The following is a 20810-nucleotide window of genomic DNA, read 5'->3' on the forward strand; positions in this document are numbered from 1 at the left end:
AAGTTAGTTTGTTTAATAATTGTATTTAAGAAGTGTTGTGGGAATATTAAATACTGAAGTTAAGTTTTATGTAAAGTTCTGGACCAGCCTTAGCATTGGACTATTAGAGTCAAGCGTCAGATAAAAGGTACAGAAGTGGAATATTCCCATTTGAAAACATTTTTAGTTATTTGTTTTTTGTCGTTATTGTGAAAGGAAAATTCTGTGCAGTGTTTGTGTGTGTGTGTGTATATATATATATATATATATATATATATATATATATATATATATATATATATATATAAAAGAAGAAAAATGAGTTTGCATGTATCATTTCTAGTTATTGCTCAATGTGAACGTTTGATGTAAAGATGTTATTTGTTAATGTTTTTCATCAAAATAATTATTTGATTAAGATCAATTAATGTTTGTACAATGAAAAAGCTTGTTCTCCACAGGAAGAGTCCAACTGGGAGCGGAAGGCGTGAGAACCAGATTCTAACAGAATGTGGACGGATAAGGGAACGTGAACCGGTAACACCCAAGGCACTCTTGATGGCTTTTGCATTGATGGTGTATGACCTCACATATGCCCCAAGACTGCAAGGATCGATGTGGTAAGATCTAATTGGTATGTCCCAGGCTTTACAGCTGTTGCTGCTAAATTCTGTTAGAGCTGTTTGGTTATTCCTACAGAACAGTCCTGGCAGACCGGTGCCAACCTTATCATACCCGCCTCCCACAAAGAGAACAGACCTTGAGAGGCCTTCCCATGCAATACAAATTAGAGTAAGAAAAATTGGTTTGCGACATTTGTCAGATAAACATGTGGAATCTGTGTATATTTTGGTGAGCTGGAGATGTTCCAGGCAATCAGCTCAGATCAAGGTACAAATCCTGCTGGAAAGCGTGACACCAAGTGCAAATGAAATGTACCCAATAATTACACATCTTCTAGGTGCCCTGTCCATTGGAACAGAGAAGTTTTTCTTATATAAAAGGTGTTTGTTTGTTTGATTTAGTTTAAGGGCCTGACATTGTTATTGTATGTACTTAGAACAACTTTTATAGTACGTAGATGTTATCACCAGATTAGTATTTATTTTAACAATTGACAAGGGTTGGGGTTCCCCAGCAAGTGCCATTAAACATGAACTAAAAGATTTTTAATACAATTAACTCCATTGCTGAGGTGCGGCAGGCGCAGCCGGAGCCAGTACAACGCGTTTGTCATGAACTGACTGCAGTGTCACAATTCCAAGCAGCCGCCCAGACAAGTAACTTACCGGAGGAAGAAGACAGATTAGCAGAGGGTTTGTGGGTCATAATAACACTCCACTAATCCGCCTACGTGGGATCTCACACCAGGCTCACAGCATGAGGTGTTGTGTACAGCCCGGTGACGTAAACTAAAAGAGACGGGGTCTGAAAGATGAGAAGGACCAAACCAAGTCCTGATGACATCAGCAAAGTTCAAAGTAAAGACCAAAGACCTGAGTGAATCCATCAGCAGTATCAAGTGTTCTAATCAGAAGACAGGAGAAGAAGAGGACGATGATGTACATGACTTGTCAATACACTGGTGGGACCCCATACCCTAACCGGACATTGGTGATGGCATCATATTAGTTGTGGCCCTATTGATATATTGTTTGAGTTTCATAATCATAATATATAATTTCTGTAATTTAATATGAGAAAAAGGGAGGTTTGTGAAGGATGACTTATTTGCTTATATTCTCTGTATGAAATTACATTGTGAATTATCAAGCAGGATGCCGAATTACTAAGATATGTAATATGTGAAAGTGATGATAATGTTTAAATGATTTAGTTTCGTGCAGCAGCCATCTTGTCTGGAGTTCCCATCTTGGTTCTTTTGTAGTAAATAGAAAAGTCATTGTTCCTTTAATACAAGTAATGTTGATTTCGTATGTTTTATCTTTGACCTTGGTTCCCATGCGAAGATGGACAGGGAGTGAGATGGGAGGATGGCAAGTATGCGTGAGGGAAGGTCTCCCCCATCTCCACGAGAATATTCTGTCCAAGAGAGAGATAAGACACTTGTAAACATAATGTGTGAAGAATTATAATGATGTATCTGGGATGTATTTTATTGTATGCTTTTTACTGAATAACAAATATTGTTACATTGTCTCTGATTGGTTTACCTCAAGCCTATACCCCTTCTGAATTTCAGTTTAACAGTATGAGTTTGGTAATAAATCCTTCAGAGGAGCATTTTGAACATTTCAGCTTGTCTGTGTGTTTTCTTCTCCTCTCTCGATATATATCGGTGAAATATCCTAATTAGGATACTGACTAATGGAGTCTGGCCTTGAGAGTCTGTTGGGACTCGTATAAAAATTTCAGTCTAATATATTTTGAGCGATGGATTTCCACGACACAACAATATTACTCACAGCGGCGAAACTGCTGGTTCCACTTCGGTGGAGATCTGTTGATCCCCCAACTATAGGACAATGGATTGAAAAGGTGCATCAGATATCAAGATTGGAAGAGTTGGCTAGCTGGGAGACGGGCAGTCATGTTAAATATATGAAATTATGACAGCCGTGGGTTCTTTCTGGAACAATAGAGACCACCCACTCTAGTTTACATATTGTCATATGGAGGGGCTTCGATTCGGTAGATCCTCTAGATATATGCTCGTTGCTTATATATTTTTTTTCATTATATTGCTTTTTGATTGGAAATGGTTCCTCACACTAATTGCTGCTTACAAACATATTGTCACTGTGTGTCCCCCCCCCCTGTTTTCCATATTTTTTATGTATACCTGTATAACAGTGTCTGTAATTTGCAATGTAACTCTCATGTACTGAAATTGTAACTTTATTTCTTTGCACTTTGGGCTAATGTGCCCCTGTTTCTATGATGTTACGATTTGTATTTCAAATAAAAACAGATTTGAAAAAAAAAAAACTGTGGACTAGTCTTTAAAAGTCAATGGCCATTCTAAGCTGAATTTACATAAAATCGCAGAAGTTACACAGATTAAGACCTCGCTATACCAGTGGGGGAGACTGTCTGGGAATCAGTGGTGCCGTTGACTTATTATTATTTTGTTTCACAATCGATTAAAAAAAGGACTATGGACTAAACCTAAAGATGTCAATGGCCATTCTAAGTTTAATGTGCCTGCTCTCGTCAGATTGCAGTACTCACATGGCTTTAGGCCTCGCTTGTACCAGTGTGGGAGACTGTGTGAGATTCTGTGGTGCTGTTGTCCTATTGTTATGCCGTTTAGATTTTGTTTTACAATAGATTAAAAAGGACTATGGATTATAACATTTAACCTGTTAGTGACCGCCAATACGCCTTTTAACGGCGGCCCCTAACGGGCTTTATTCTGATGCATACGCCTTTTCACGGCGCTGCATCAGGATAAAGTAAACAGAGCAGGCAGTGTCAAATCTCCCTGCTCTCAGCTGCTAGAGGCAGCTGAGGGCTGGGAGCGTCCCTGCTCTGCCGGGTGAGATCGATATTAGTATAGATCTCACCCGTTTAACCCTTCACATGCGGTGCGCAATAGCGTGCACCGCATCTGAGTGGTTTCGGAGAGAGGGAGGGAGCTCCCTCTCTCTCCCACCGACACCCGGCGATACGATCGCCGAGTGTCTGTGTCTCTAATGGCAGCCGGGGGCCTAATAAAGGCCCCCAGGTCTGCCTGGAGCGAATGCCTGCTAGATCATGCCGGAGGCATAACCTAGCAGATGCCTGTCCGTTTTAAACGGACAGGCAGTAATACACTGCAATACAAAAGTATTGATGAATACCTATACGAGTATAGACCATTGGCATGCGCCAAACAATAATGCGTCCACACAAATCATAAAGCAAATATCAATACCTATACCAGACTGTGAAGACTACTAGTATATCCAGAAAATGAAACACACATAGCACAAGTCATGTACCATGACAATATAAAATAAACTTTATTGAAATATACATAACACATTGGCCATCAAAATATAAAAACAATATAGCACACAGTTAAAAAGGAGAGTATGGAGGAACTGCATGAATAATCCAATATATATGCTACCATACTATAAACATCCTGTGATGTGGTAACAAATGCAGATATCTATAGAAAAGATAATTATATAGATCAAGTATTTGGACAACAGAAGCACATAAATATATTTAGCACCTAACAAAAGAGCACACAATTGTGCATACATATAAGAGTATACAGCTAAAGCTCCAAGTTGCACCCAAAACAAAGACCATGCTTTATAAATAAAGGATATTGCACAAATCCATGGACTGCATGATAGGAAGGACGCAGGAACACTCCACACTGACCGCCCCCGACGCACGTTTTGCCGTCAGCTTTCTCAAGGGGTACTGACTGATGGGATAGTGGTTGTTTTAAATATAAAATGCAGAGGGAGGGGACTACACGAATAGCCAAACACTAAGCAGTGTTCACAGCATATGGAGATCTGCAATCACAGATCAAATTACACCTACCATTCTGCAGGCACCATTAGGCTATGTTCACACGGGGTATCCTGCAGGAGGAATATCTGCCTCAAAACCCCGTTTGGAAGTTTGAGGCAGACATTCCTCTCCCTGCACGCCGATTTTCGCGGCGATTCTCGCGCCGCTCTAAACCCGCGGCCATTGAGCGCCGCGGGCAAAAAACAGCGCGAAATACGCTTACTCTGCCTCCCATTGAAGTCAATGGGAGGTCAGAGGCAGAAGCGCCCGAAGATAGGGCATGTCGCTTCTTCTTCCCGCTAGGCAGTTTTACTGCTCGCGGGAAAAAGACGCCGACGCCTCCCATTGAAATCAATGGGAGGCGTTTTTGGGCCGTTTTTGCCGAGTCTTGCGACATTTGTTACCACATCACAGGATGTTTATAGTATGGTAGCATATATATTGGATTATTCACGCAGCTCCTCCATACTCTCCTTTTTAACTGTGTGCTATATTGTTTTTATATTTTGATGGCCAATGTGTTATGTGTATTTCAATAAAGTTTATTTTATATTGTCATGGTACATGACTTGTGCTATGTGTGTTTCATTTTCTGGATATATTAGTAGTCTTCACAGTATAGGTATTAATACAAAAGTATTGCAATGTATTACAATAGCGATCGGAGAATCGCATATTAAAGTCCTCTAATGAGACTAATAAAAAAGTAAAAAAAAAGTTTAATAAAGTTAATAAAAAAAAAATTTGAAAAAAAATGAAAACCCCAGCTTTTCCCCTTACACAATGCTTTACTATAAAAAAAAACAAAATAAAGTAAAAAAGTTACACATATTTGGTATCGCCGCGTCCGTAACGACCCCGACTATAAATGTATTACATTATTTAACCCGCACGGTGAAAAAATTGTAATACAAAACTATGGAAAAATTGCTGTTTTCTGTGAATCCTTACTTTAAAAAAATAAAGTGAATCTGCACGCTCCTCTCCTGAAATATTCTGTGCTGCTGTGAACTCTGCTCTTACCATTACGTAGCTCTCAGTCTGTTACCTCTCCTCCACTCCTGTCCTCAATAACACCTTCACATGATTGGCAAGTCACCTCCCCGCACAAGATCCGCACGCTCATCTCCTGAAATACTCTGTGCTGCCTTAAACTCTGAGGACAGGTCAGGATCCTGTTTCTTTTAAATGCTGCTGGGGAACCCGCTCGATCCACTATATAAGGCTGCGCCTCCATCCTCTTCTGCCCCAGTCACTTATTCCCAAGCACTGTTGCGCAGCCTTATATAGTGGATCGAGCGGGTTCCCCAGCAGCATTTAAAAGAAACAGGATCCTGACCTGTCCACAGAGTTGAAGGCGGCACAGAGTATTTCAGGAGATGAGCGTGCGGATCTTGTGCGGGGTGGTGACTTGCCAATCATGTGAAGGTGTTATTGAGGACAGGAGTGGAGTAGAGGTAACAGACTGAGCTACGTAATGGTAAGAGCAGAGTTCACAGCAGCACAGAATATTTCAGGAGAGGAGCGTGTGATTGGCTGCAGAGGCCGCTGCAGCCTGTGATTGGCTGCAGAGGCCGCGGCAGCCTGTGATTGGCTGCAGAGGCCGCGGCAGCCTGTGATTGGCTGCAGAGGCCGCGGCAGCCTGTGATTGGCTGCAGAGGCCGCGGCAGCCTGTGATTGGCTGCAGAGGCGGTCACATGACGTGCGTGACCGCCACTACAGCCTGTGATTGGCTGCAGCGAGCGGCGACATGGATGAAACGTCATCGCTGGAGGCCGGACAGGAGGAATGTGAGTATGAACGTATTTATATATGTTTTTTATTACATTAAAATTTTATTTTCCGCGCGCCGAGCATGGTACTGTCAAGGTTGCTGAAAGAGTTAGTGCAGCCCATTAACTCTTTCAGCACCCTGGACAGTACCATGCTCGGCGCACGGAAATTACAGGTTCGGTCAGAACTAGTTCTGTCCGAATCGAACCTTTTCGTGAAATTCGGCGGACTAGCCGAACCAAATATTTCATAAGTTCGCTCATCTCTAGTCCTGACGAAGTCAGGACCCACTATGCTTGCTGTCAGTGAGTAGCTGACAGCTCTAATACACTGCACTACGCATGTAGTGCAGTGTATTAGAATAGCGATCAGGGCCTCCTGCCCTCAAGTCCCCTAGTGGGACAAAGTAATAAAGTAAAAAAGATGTGTGAAAATAAAAGATTTAAAAGTAAAAATCCCCCCTTATCAGTCCTTTATTATTAATAAAAATATATAAACAAACAAATAAACTATACATAATTGGTATCGCCGTGACTGTAACGGCCTGAACTACAAAATTATTTCGTTATTTATCCCGCACGGTGAACGCCGTAAAAGAAAATAATAATAAACCGTACCAGAATCACAATTGTTTGGTCACTTCACCTCCCAAAAAATGGAATAAAAAGAGATCAAAAACTACAGTTCGTTACGCAAAAAATAAGTCCTCACACGGCTTTATTGATGGAAAAATAAAAAAGTTATGGCTCTTAGAATAAGGGAACACAAAAAGTAAATGATTTTTTACAAAACTTATTTTATTGTGCAAACGCCATAAGACATAAAAAAAACTATAAACATATGGTATCGCCGTAATTGTATCGCCCTGCAGAATAAAGTGAATATGTCATTTATAGCGCACGGTGAACGCTGTAAAAAAAATAGAATATAAAAACAATCGTAGAATTGCTGTTTTTTAGTCACCGCGCCAACTAAAAATAGAATAAAAACTGATCAAAAAGTCGCATGCACCCCATGAAAACTACAATGAATTCCTCAAGGCGTCTAGTTTCCAAAATGAGGTCACTTTTGGGGGGTTTCCACGGTTTTGGCACCACAAGACCTCTTCAAACCGGACATGGTGCCTAATAAAAAGGAGGGCTCAAAATCCACTAGGTGCTCCTTTGCTTCTGAGGCCGGTGCTTCAGTCCATTAGCGCACTAGGGCCACATGTGGGATATTTCTCAAAACTGCAGAATCTGGGAAATAAGTACTAAGTTGCGTTTCTCTGGTAAAATCTTTTGTGTTATAAAAAAAAATGGTATCAAAAGGATTTTCTGACAAAAAAAAATGTATATTTCACCTCTACTTTGCTCTAAATCCCTGTGAAACACCTAAAGGGTTCATAAACTTTCTAAATGCTGTTGTGAATACTTTGAGGGGTCTAGTTTCTAAAATGGGGTGTTTCGTAGGGATTTCTAATATATAGGCCCCTCAAAGCAACTTCAGAACTGAACTGGAACCTAAAAAAATAAATAAATGAGGCAATTCTTCGCTTCTTACATTATACTGATAATGAGCCGTGCCCACCCCGAGATGACCCCAGTTTTGAACGTTTGTATAAACGGAGACCCCTATTAGACCGTTTCAGTGCCCGGTTTTCCCAAGCATACACCCCCGAGAAGTGTATTTCTATTGATGAGTCCTTGGTAGATTTTAAAGGGAGGCTTCAATTCCGCCAGTACCTGCCAGGTAAGAGGGCAAGGTATGGCGTGAAGATGTATAAGCTGTGCGACAGTGCATCAGGGTATACCTACAAATTTAGGATATATGAAGGGAAGGACACCAGTGCTCAGCCCCCAGAATGCCCCCCCCCCCTTACTGGGAGTTAATGCAAAAATTGTGTGGGATTTGGTGCACCCACTGCTGGACCAGGGTTACCACCTCTACCTGGATAATTTTTATACCAGCGTCCCACTCTTCAAGCGCCTCGCTTCCCATAAATCCTGCGGCATGCGGCACTGCTAGAAGAAACCTGAGGGGCCTCTCTAATACTCTGCAGGGCAAAGACTCAGAAGGGGTGAGAGCAGGGCACATTCTAGCAGCAACATATTGTGTGTCAAGTACAAGGACAAGAGAGATGTCACACCAGTACCCATGGCCTGTACCAGGTACCAGTACAGAGACCCCCAAACCAGACTGCATCCTGGACTTCAATAGGTACATGGGAGGGGTGGACTTGTCAGATCAAGTCCTGAAGCCCTACAGCGCCATGCGGTGTGGTATAAGAAGCTGGCCGTGCACATCATACCAATGGCATTGTACAATGTGTACGTGCTACATCGATATACAGGCCAGATGGGAACTTTCCTGGAATTTCAAGAGGTGGTTATCAAGAAACTAATTTTTAGAGACCAAGAAGGGGGGGGCACCCAGTACTTCTGGATGCGGGGCCACACGCATCGCACCAGGGCAACACTTTCCAGGAGAAGTTCCCCAAACTGGCATTAAAGGAAAAAGTCAAAAGAGGTACAAAGTCTGCTATAAGAGGGGGATAAGGAAGGACACAATATATCAATGTGACACGTGTCCTGAAAAACTAAGGCTCCGTATGAAAGAGTGCTTCAAAATTTATCATAGATCCCTTGATTTTTAATCTACCCCAGTTTTACTTACCCTGATGTACTCCGCACAGCTTATCCCCCTCATCTTTCCCTTCTGAGCCCTGCTGCGTGCCCAGGCAGCTCTGAACAGCCACATGTAGGGTATTGCCATTCCTGTGAGAACACACATTACAGTTTATGGGGTGTATATCTCCGGTCAAAATGCTCACTACACCTCTAGATGAATGCCTCAATGGTGTCGTTTTTTAAACGGGGTCACTTCTAGGGGGTTTCAACTGTACTGGTACCTCAGGGGCTTCTGCATTCATGACTTCAGTAGGCCAAATGGTGGTCCTTTCCTTCTGAGCCCTCCCATGGGCCCAAACGGCAGTTTATCACCACAAATGGGGTACTGCCGCACTCAGGACAAATTGGGCAACAAAATGGGGTATTTTATTTCTTGTGAAAATAAGAAATTTTCAGCCAAAACGACATATTATTGGGAAAAAATAATTTTGTTTTAATTCCCAGCCCAATTCCAATAAGTTCTGTGAAAAAACTGTGCCGTCAAAATGGTCACAACACCCATAAATTAATTCCTTGATGGGTGTAGTATACAAAATAGGGTCACTTCTGGTGGGTTTCCATTGCTTTGATTTCCTCTGGGGCTCTGCAAATGCAACATGGCACCTGAAAACCAATCCAGCAAAATCTGGACTCCTACAAACACATAGCGCTCCTTTCCTTCTGAGCCCTCCCATGGGCCCAAACGGCAGTTTATCACCACAAATGGGGTATTGCCGCACTCAGGACAAATTGGGCAAAAAAATGGGGTATTTTGTTCCCTGTGAAAATAAGAAATTTTGATCAAAAATGACATCTTATTGGAAAAAATTTCATTTTTTTAAATTTAACAGACCAATTCAAATAGGTGCTGTGAAATAACTGTGTGGTCAAAATGATAACAACAACCATAAATGAATTCCTTGAGGGGTGTAGTTTCCAAAATGCGGTCACTATTGGGGAATTCCTACTGTTTTAGCACCTCAACACCTCTTCAAACCTGGCATGCTGCCTAAAATATATTCTAATAACAAAGAGGCCTCAAAATGCACTAGGTGCTTCTTTGCTTCTGGGGCTCGTGTTTTAGTCCACGAGCGCACTAGAGACACATGTGGGACATTTCTAAAAAACTGCAGAATCTGGACAATACATATTTAGTAGTGTTTCTCTGGTAATTACTTACTGGGAGTTAATGCAAAAATTGTGTGGGATTTGGTGCACCCACTGCTGGACCAGGGTTACCACCTCTACCTGGATAATTTTTATACCAGCGTCCCACTCTTCAAGCGCCTCGCTTCCCATAAGTCCTGCGGCATGCGGCACTGCTAGAATAAACCTGAGAGGCCTCTCTAATACTCTGCAGGGCAAAGACTCAGAAGGGGTGAGAGCAGGGCACATTCTAGCAGCAACATATTGTGTGTCAAGTACAAGGACAAGAGAGATGTCACACCAGTACCCATGGCCTGTACCAGGTACCAGTACAGAGACCCCCAAACCAGACTGCATCCTGGACTTCAATAGGTACATGGGAGGGGTGGACTTGTCAGATCAAGTCCTGAAGCCCTACAGCGCCATGCGGTGTGGTATAAGAAGCTGGCCGTGCACATCATACCAATGGCATTGTACAATGTGTACGTGCTACATCGATATACAGGCCAGACGGGAACTTTCCTGGAATTTCAAGAGGTGGTTATCAAGAAACTAATTTTTAGAGACCAAGAAGGGGGGGGGCACCCAGTACTTCTGGATGCGGGGCCACACGCATCGCACCAGGGCAACACTTTCCAGAAGTTCCCCAAACTGGCATTAAAGGAAAAAGTCAAAAGAGGTACAAAGTCTGCTATAAGAGGGGGATAAGGAAGGACACAATATATCAATGTGACACGTGTCCCAAAAAACTAAGGCTCCGTATGAAAGAGTGCTTCAAAATTTATCATAGATCCCTTGATTTTTAATCTACCCCAGTTTTACTTACCCTGATGTACTCCGCACAGCTTATCCCCCTCATCTTTCCCTTCTGAGCCCTGCTGCGTGCCCAGGCAGCTCTGAACAGCCACATGTAGGGTATTGCCATTCCCATGAGAACACACATTACAGTTTATGGGGTGTATATCTCCGGTCAAAATGCTCACTACACCTCTAGATGAATGCCTCAATGGTGTCGTTTTTTAAACGGGGTCACTTCTAGGGGGTTTCAACTGTACTGGTACCTCAGGGGCTTCTGCATACATGACTTCAGTAGGCCAAATGGTGGTCCTTTCCTTCTGAGCCCTCCCATGGGCCCAAACGGTAGTTTATCACCACAAATGGGGTACTGCCGCACTCAGGACAAATTGGGCAACAAAATGGGGTATTTTATTTCTTGTGAAAATAAGAAATTTTCAGCCAAAACGACATATTATTGGGAAAAAATAATTTTGTTTTAATTCCCAGCCCAATTCCAATAAGTTCTGTGAAAAAACTGTGCCGTCAAAATGGTCACAACACCCATAAATTAATTCCTTGAGGGGTGTAGTATACAAAATAGGGTCACTTCTGGTGGGTTTCCATTGTTTGATTTCCTCTGGGGCTCTGCAAATGCAACATGGCACCTGAAAACCAATCCAGCAAAATCTGGACTCCTACAAACACATAGCGCTCCTTTCCTTCTGAGCCCTCCCATGGGCCCAAACGGCAGTTTATCACCACAAATGGGGTATTGCCGCACTCAGGACAAATTGGGCAAAAAAATTGGGTATTTTGTTCCCTGTGAAAATAAGAAATTTTGATCAAAAATGACATCTTATTGGAAAAAATTTCATTTTTTTAAATTTAACAGACCAATTCAAATAGGTGCTGTGAAATAACTGTGTGGTCAAAATGATAATAACAACCATAAATGAATTCCTTGAGGGGTGTAGTTTCCAAAATGCGGTCACTATTGGGGGATTCCTACTGTTTTAGCACCTCAACACCTCTTCAAACCTGGCATGCTGCCTAAAATATATTCTAATAACAAAGAGGCCTCAAAATGCACTAGGTGCTTCTTTGCTTCTGGGGCTCGTGTTTTAGTCCACGAGCGCACTAGAGACACATGTGGGACATTTCTAAAAAACTGCAGAATCTGGACAATACATATTTAGTAGTGTTTCTCTGGTAAAACCTTCTGTGTTACAGAAAAAAAATGTAATAAAATTGAAATTCAGCAAGAAAAATGAAATTTGCAAATTTCACCTCCACTTTGCTTTAATTCCTGTAAAATGCCTGAAGGGTTAAAAAACTTTCTAAATGCTGTTTTGAATACTTTGAGGGGTCTAGTTTTTAAAATAGAGTGTTTTATCGGGGTTTCTAATACATAGGCCCCTCAAAGACACTTCAGAACTGAACTGTTACCTTAAAAAAAAGGCTTTTGAAATTTTCTTAAAAAAATGAGAAATTTCTGTTTATGTTCTAAGCCTTGTAACGTCCAAGAAAAATAAAATAATGTTCAAAAAAACGATGCCAATCTAAAGTAGACATATGGGAAATGTGAACTAGTAATTATTTTGGGTGGTATAACCATCTGTTTTACAAGCAGATGCATTTAAATTCTGAAAAATGCTATTTTTTCTAAATTTTCTCTAAGTTTTGCACCAATAAACACTAAATATATTGACCAAATTTTACCAAAAACATGAAGCCCAAAGTGTCACGAGAAAACAATCTCAGAATCGCTTGGATAGGTTTAAGCATTCCGACGTTATTACCACATAAAGTGAAATATGTCAGATATCAAAAATGGGCTCTGAGCCTTAAGGCCCAAACTGGTTAAGGCCTCGCTAGTACCAGTGTGGGAAACTGGCTGGGAATCCGTGGTGCTGTTGACCTAACTCTTTGTTGTTTAGATTTTGTTTCACAATCGATTAAAAAAGGACTATGGATTAAAGCTTTTAACGTCAATGGCCATTCTAAGCTGAATGTGCCTGCTCTCGTCAGATCGGAGAAGTTACACAGCTTAAGGCCTTGTTATTACCAGTGTGCGAGACTGTCTGGGAATCCATGCTGCCATTGGTTTATTATTATTTTGTTTCACAATTGATTAAAAAAGGACTATGGACTAAACCTAAAGATGTCAATGGCCATTCTAAGTTGAATGTGCCTGCTCTCGTCAGATTGCAGTACTCACATGGCTTTGGGCCTCGCTAGTACCAGTGTGGGATTCTGTGGTGCGGTTGACCTATTTTTATGACATTTAGATTTTGTTTCACAATCGATTAAAAAGGAAAATAGACTAAAGCTATAAAAGTTAATGGCCATTCTAAGCTGAAATGTGCCTTTTCTCGTCAAATCGCAGAAGAATAACACTTTAAGACCTCGCTAGTACCAGTGTTGGAGACTGTCTGGGAATCCGTGGTGCGGTTGATTTTTTATTATGTCGTCTAGATTTTGTTTCACAATCGATTAAAAAGGACTATGGATTAAAGCATTTAAAGTCAATGGCCATTCTAAGCTGAATGTGCCTGCTTTTGTCAGATCGCAGAAGTTACACAGCTTAATGCCACGCTAGTACCAGTGTGGGAGACTGTCTGGGAATCCGTGGTGCGGTTGACTTTTTATTATGTCGTCTAGATTTTGTTTCACAATCGATTAAAAAGGACTATGGTTTAAAGCATTTAATGTCAATGGCCATTCTAAGCTGAATGTGCCTGCTCTCGTCAGATCGCAGAAGTTACACAGCCTAAGGCCTCGCTAGTACCAGTGTGGGAGACTGTCTGGGAATCCGGGGTGCGGTTGATTTTTTATTATGTCGTTTAGATTTTGTTTCACAATAGATTAAAAAGGACTATGGATTAAAGCATTTAAAGTCAATGGCCATTCTAAGCTGAATGTGCCTGCTTTTGTCAGATCGCAGAAGTTACACAGCTTAATGCCACGCTAGTACCAGTGTGGGAGACTGTCTGGGAATCCGTGGTGCGGTTGACTTTTTATTATGTCGTCTAGATTTTGTTTCACAATCGATTAAAAAGGACTATGGTTTAAAGCATTTAATGTCAATGGCCATTCTAAGCTGAATGTGCCTGCTCTCGTCAGATCACAGAAGTTACACAGCCTAAGGCCTCGCTAGTACCAGTGTGGGAGACTGTCTGGGAATCCGTGGTGCGGTTGACTTTTTATTATGTCGTTTATATTTTGTTTCACAATTGATTAAAAAGGAGTATGGATTAAAACATTTAAGGTCAATGGCCATTCTAAGCTGAACGTGCCTTCTCTCGTCAGATCTCGTCAGTTACACTGCTTAAGGCCTCGCTAGTACCAGTGTGGGAGACTGTCTGGGAATCCGTTGTGCGGTTGACTTTTAATTATGTCGTTTAGATTTTGTTTCACAATCGATTAAAAAGAACTATGGATTAAAGCATTTAATGTCAATGGCAATTCTAAGCTTAATTGAATGTGCCTGCTCTCGTCAGATCGCTGAAGTTACACAGCTTAAGACCTCGCTAGTACCAGTGTGGGAGACCGTCTGGGAATCCGTGATGCGGTTGACTTTTTAATATGTCGTTTAGATTTTGTTTCACAATCGATTAAAAAGGACTATGGATTAAAGTATTTAATGTCAATGGCCATTCTAAGCTGAAGGTGCCTGCTCTCGTCAGATCTCGGAAGTTACACAGCTTAAGGACTCACTAGTACCAGTGTGGGAGACTGTCTGGGAATCTGTGGTGCGGTTGACTTTTTATTATGTCGTTTAGATTTTGTTTCACAATCGATTAAAAAGGACTATGGATTAAAGCATTAAATGTCAATGGCCATTCAAAGCCTACTTGAATGTGCCTGCTCTCATCAGACCGCAGAAGTTATACAGCTTGAGGCCTCGCTAGTACCAGTGTGGGAGACTGTCTGGGAATCCGTGGTGCGGTTGACTTTTTATTATGTCGTTTAGATTTTGTTTCACAATCGATTAAAAAGGACTATGGATTAAAGCATTTAATGTCAATGGCCATTCTAGCTGAATGTGCCTTCTCTTGTCAGAACGCAGAAGTTACACAGCTTAAGGCCTCGCTAGTACCAGTGTGGGAGACTGTCTGGGAACCCGTGGTGCGGTTGACTTTTTATTATGTCGTTTAGATTTTGTTTCACAATCGATTAAAAAGGACTATGGTTTAAAGAATTTAATGTCAATGGCCATTCTAAGCTGAATGTGCCTGCTCTCGTCAGATCGCAGAAGTTACACAGCCTAAGGCCTCGCTAGTACCAGTGTGGGAGTCTGTCTGGGAATCCGTGGTGCGGTTGACTTTTTATTATGTCGTTTATATTTTGTTTCACAATTGATTAAAAAGGAGTATGGATTAAAACATTTAAGGTCAATGGCCATTCTAAGCTGAACGTGACTTCTCTCGTCAGATCTCAGCAGTTACACTGCTTAAGGCCTCGCTAGTACCAGTGTGGGAGACTGTCTGGGAATCCGTTGTGCGGTTGACTTTTTATTATGTCGTTTAGATTTTGTTTCACAATCGATTAAAAAGGACTATGGATTAAAGCATTTAATGTTAATGGCCATTCTAAGCTGAATGTGCCTGCGTCTCGTCAGATTGCAGAAGTTACACAGCTTAAGGCCTCGCTAGTACCAGTGTGGGAATCCGTGGTGCTGTTAACTTTTTATTAGGTCGTTTAGATTTTGTTTCACAATAGATTAAAAAGGACTATGGATTAAAGCATTTAATGTCAATGGCCATTCTAAGCTGAATGTGCCTGCTCTCGTCAGATCGCAGAAGTTACACAGCTTAAGGCCTCGCTAGTACCCGTGTGGGAGACTGTCTGGGAATCTGTGGTGCGGTTACCTTTTTATTATGTCGTTTAGATTTTGTTTCACAATCGATTAATAAGGACTATGGATTAAAGCATTTATTGTCAATGGCCATTCTAAGCTGAATGTGCCTGCTCTCGTCAGATCGCAGCAGTTACACAGCTTAAGGCTTTGCTAGTACCAGTGTGCGAGACTGTCTAGGAATCCGTGGTGCAGTTGACTTTTTATTATGTCTGTTAGATTTTGTTTCAGAATCGATTAAAAAGGACTATGGATTAAATAATTTAATGTCAATTGCCATTCTAAGCTGAATGTGCTTGCTCTCATCAGCTCGCAGAAGTTTCACAGCTTAAGGCCTCACTAGTACCAGTGTGGGAAACTGTCTGGGAATCCGTGGTGCGGTTGACTTTTTATTGTCGATTAGATTTTGTTTCACAATCGATTAAAAAGGACTATGGATTAATGCATTTAATGTCAGTGGCCATTCTAAGCTGAATGTGCCTGCTCTTGTCAGATCTCAGAAGTTACACAGCTTAAGGCCTCGCTAGTGCCAGTGTGGGAGACTGGCTGGGAATCCGTGGTGCGGTTGACTTTTTATTATGTCGTTTAGATTTTGTTTCACAATCGATTAAAAAGGACTATGGATTAACGCATTTAATGTCAATGGCCATTCTGAGCTGAATGTGCCTGCTCTCGTCAGATCGCAGAAGTTACACGGCTTAAGGCCTCGCTAGTACCAGTGTGGGAAACTGTCTGGGAATCCGTGATGCGGTTGTCTTTCTATTATGTCGTTTAGATTTTGTTTCACAATTGATTAAAAAGGACTATGGATTAAAGCATTTAATGTCAATGGCCATTCTAAGCTGAATGTGCCTGCTTTTGTCAGATCGCAGAAGTTACACAGCTTAAGGCCTCGCTAGTACCAGTGTGGGAGACATCTGGGAATCCGTGGTGCGGTTGACTTCTTATTATGTAGTTTAAATTTTGTTTCACAATCGATTAAAAAGGACTATGGATTAACACATTTAATGGCAATGGCCATTCTAAGCTGAATGTGCCTTCTCTCGTCAGATCTCAGAAGTTACACAGCTTAAAGAGGCTCTGTCACCAGATTTTGCAAGCCCTATCTGCTATTGCAGCAGATCGGCGCTGCAATGTAGATTACAGTAACGTTTTTATTTTTAAAAAACGAGCATTTTTGGCCAAGTTATGACCATTTTCGTATTTATGCAAATGAGGCTTGCAAAAGTACAACTGGGCGTGTTGAAAAGTAAAAGTACAACTGGGCGTGTATTATGTGTGTACATCGGGGCGTGTTTACTACTTTTACTAGCTGGGCGTTGTGTATAGAAGTATCATCCACTTCTCTTCACAACGCCCAGCTTCTGGCAGTGCAGACACAGCGTGTTCTCGAGAGATCACGCTGTGACGTCACTCACAGGTCCTGCATCGTGTCAGACGAGCGAGGACACCGGCACCAGAGGCTACAGATGATTCTGCAGCAGCATCGGCGTTTGCAGGTAAGTCGATGTAGCTACTTACCTGCAAATGCTGATGCTGCTGCAGAATCAACTGTAGCCTCTGGTGCCGACACGATGCAGGACCTGTGAGTGACGTCACAGATCTGCACTGCCAGAAGCTGGGCGTTCTGAAGAGAAGTGGATGATACTTCTAATCAGAGCGCCCAGCTAGTAAAAGTGGTAAACATGCCCCGATGTACGCACATAATACACGCCCAGTTGTACTTTTACTCAGGGGCGTAGCTAAAGGCTCATGGGCCCCGATGCAAAAATTCTTACTGGGCCCCCCCCCCCCGCAAACTTCTCATGGCCGACGGTCCGCAGCTTTCAAAACAGCACCGTAATTTCAGCCGTAACGGACGCTGCCGTGTGAACATACCCTCAGGGCTTAAAATGTCAGGGGAAATAGCCCCAATACATATGTGTCCGCCCAAAAAAAATGTGTGTATAGGAGACAGCATAGCATATCTATAGCACTACGACCCTATGAACTATGGATAGGATTAGATACATTGGCTCAGCAGACAGTATCACACATGATAGGATTAGATACAGTGGCTCAGCAGACAGTATCACACATGATAGGATTAGATACAGTGGCCCAGCAGAAAAGTATCACACATGATAGGATTAGATACAGTGGCTCAGCAGACAGTACCACACATGATAGGATTAGATAGAGTGGCTCAGCAGACAGTACCACACATGATAGGATTAGATACAGTGGCTCAGAAGGCAGTATTACACATGATAGGATTAGATACAGTGGCTCAGCAGACAGTATCACACATGATCGGATTAGATATAGGGCCCAGCAGACAGTATCACACAAGATACGATTAGATACAGGGCCCAGCAGACAGTATCACACATGATTGGATTAGATACAGGGCCCAGCTCGCTGACATTGCGTCTCCAGCGCTGGACCCAGGAAAGGTAAGAATAATAATTTTGCTTCTTTATGAGTTACTGATTATTTTTGTGTGTTTGTGTTTTTTTTACAGGTTCGGTTGTTGGACTTCGAATTCGAGGGCTTCAATGACGGCGTTTTTTTATTCTCAATAACATGGTTAATGAGGGTTGTGTTTTTTTATTTCAATAAAATATTTTTTCTATGTGCTTGTATCTTTTTAAACTTTATTATCACCGCCTTAGTAATGGCCGCTGGCTGATTGACAACCTCCATTACTAAGGCGAGGCTTAATGTTGGCAGGTGCAGAGGCCAACACTAACCCCCATTATTACCCCTTTACCCACCGCCACCAGGAGTACTGGGAAGAGCCGGGTACGAACCAGTACCCGACCATCTGTAGTGACGGGCAGGCCGCAGGCTGGTAGTATTAGGCTGGGGAAGGCCAAAAACAGTGGCCCTTCCCACCCTGGTAATGCTGCCTGCTGCTGCTGTGTTGTATCTGGCTGGTTATGATAATTGGGGGGGACCCCACATCGTTCTTTCCAATTATTTATTTATTTTTTAAATGGCGTGGGGTCCCCCCCATTTTTCATAACCAGTCAGATACAATAAAGCAGCAGCAGCCTAGCATCACCAGGGTAGGAAGGGCCACTGTTTTTGGCCTTTCCCCTCCTGATAATACCAGCCTGCGGCCACCCCAGTGGCCGACCATCACTACAGATGGTCAGGTACTGGATCGTACCCGGCTCTTCCCAGCACCCCTGGTGGCGGTGGGTACCGGGGTAATAAAGGGGGTTAGTGTTAGCCTCTGCATCGGCTAACACTAAGCCCCGCCTTAGCAATGGACGCTGTCAATCAGCCGGCGGCCATTACTAAGGCGGTAGTAATATAGTTTAAAAAAAAACACAAAGACATATAAAAAATATTTTATTGAAATAAAAAAAAAACACACAACCCTCGTTAACCATTTTATTGATAATAAAAAAAAAAGCCGTCATCGAAGTAGTCCTGGAATCCGACGTAGTCCAACGACCGAACCTGTAAGAAAACACACAAAAAAAACAATTAGTAACACGTGTTAGGCTTAGATACAGGGCCCATGTGTGATACTGTCGGTGGGACCTTGTATCTGAGCCTACCACAAGGTAGGCTTAGGTACAGGGTCCAGCAGACAGTAATTTTATACAGTATAAGATTACTGTGTGCCGGGGCCCTGTATCTAAGCCTACAGTGTGGTAGGCTTATATACAGGGCCCATCAGACAGGATCACGCATGGGCCATGTATCTAAGCCTACCATGTGATTGGCTTAGATACAGGGCCCAGCAGACAGGATCACGCATGGGCCATGTATCTAAGCCTACCATGTGATTGGCTTAGATACAGGGCCCAGCAGACAGGATCACGCATGGGCCATTTATCTAAGCCTACCATGTGATTGGCTTAGATACAGGGCCCAGCAGACAGGATCACACAATCTGTGATCCTGTCTCATGGGCCCCCTAAGCCTGCTACATCGTAGGCTTAAAGGGGTTGTGCAGTCCCTAAACATTGATCGCCTGTCCTCAGGATAGGCCATCAATAGATGATGTGTCCGGGGTCCGTCTCCCGGGACCCGCCAATCAGCTGTTGTGAAGGGGCCGCAGCACTCGTACGAGAGCTGCTTCCCCTTCTTTTCACTACTCGCTCACACTATGAATCGCCGACACGGATTCACAGTGTGACCGGAATGAAGTGACAGGAATGAAGAGGAGCAGCTCTCGTACGAGTGCTGTGGCCCCTTCACAACAGCTGATTGGCGAGTCCCAGGAGTCGGACCCCGCCAGTCAGGGCAACTAATCTTACCTTCCTCTTCAGCCGCGGCGGAAGTCCTGTCCTCTCGATGTTGTGCACGGCGCATAGTGCTGTGACGTCATGCGCTGCGCACAGCGCTTGACGTCAGGACCTCCGCTGCGATCCGGAACCAGGAAGGTAAGTACAGTCTGTTACTATAGTAACAGGGGCCCGCGGCCAGAGTTACTATAGTAACTTTTTATTGATGTGGTGCGGGGGGCTGTGGGCCCCCCTGGCTTCGGGGCCCGACCGCAATTGCGACCGCTGCGACCCCTATAACTACGCCAGTGTATGTATGTGTGTGTTTATATATTTATTTCTAGATAGATAGAAAATAGATATGATATAAATAGATAGATATTGATAAATGGAGGTAAGTAGATAAAGATGGATGGATATGAGAGATAGATAGATAGATAGATAGATAGATAGATAGATAGATAGATAGATAGATAGATAGATAGATAGATATGAGATAGATAGATATGAGAGATAGATAGATAGATAGATAGATAGATAGATAGATAGATAGATAGATAGATAGATAGATAGATAGATAGATAGATAGATAGATAGATAGATAGATAGATAGATAGATAGATAGATAGATTAGATAGATAGATTAGATAGATAGATTAGATAGATATGATAGATAGATAGATAGATAGATAGATAGATAGATAGATAGATAGATAGATAGATAGATAGATAGATAGATAGATAGATAGATAGATAGATAGATAGATAGAGACAGGAGATAGAATAGACAGACAGATAGATAGATGGTCAGCCCTGAGGTGTGACAGCTCAGCATGACACACAGTGAAGGGGTTAATAGTTGCTACTTACATCTGGTGTAGGGGTCAGAGAGCAGCAGTAGTCAGGATTCCTGAGCTCTGTAACAGTGGA

The 20810-nt window shown here is 42.5% G+C and overlaps 5 pseudogenes; all 5 read left to right on the top strand.

Moving 5' to 3' along the window:
• Positions 1-13509: 13509 nt before the first annotated feature.
• LOC142673483 (5S ribosomal RNA) lies at positions 13510-13628 on the top strand (annotated as a pseudogene).
• Positions 13629-13881: 253 nt separating this feature from the next.
• Positions 13882-14000, top strand: LOC142683221 (5S ribosomal RNA; annotated as a pseudogene).
• Positions 14001-15006: 1006 nt separating this feature from the next.
• On the top strand, positions 15007-15125 carry LOC142667704 (5S ribosomal RNA; annotated as a pseudogene).
• Positions 15126-15553: 428 nt separating this feature from the next.
• LOC142697650 (5S ribosomal RNA) lies at positions 15554-15672 on the top strand (annotated as a pseudogene).
• A 623-nt stretch (positions 15673-16295) lies between these two features.
• Positions 16296-16414, top strand: LOC142706777 (5S ribosomal RNA; annotated as a pseudogene).
• The last annotated feature ends 4396 nt before the right edge of the window (positions 16415-20810 follow it).

The sequence above is a fragment of the Rhinoderma darwinii genome, chromosome 1 (genome assembly GCF_050947455.1).
Source record: "Rhinoderma darwinii isolate aRhiDar2 chromosome 1, aRhiDar2.hap1, whole genome shotgun sequence".
In the NCBI taxonomy this organism is placed as follows: Eukaryota; Metazoa; Chordata; class Amphibia; order Anura; family Rhinodermatidae; genus Rhinoderma; species Rhinoderma darwinii.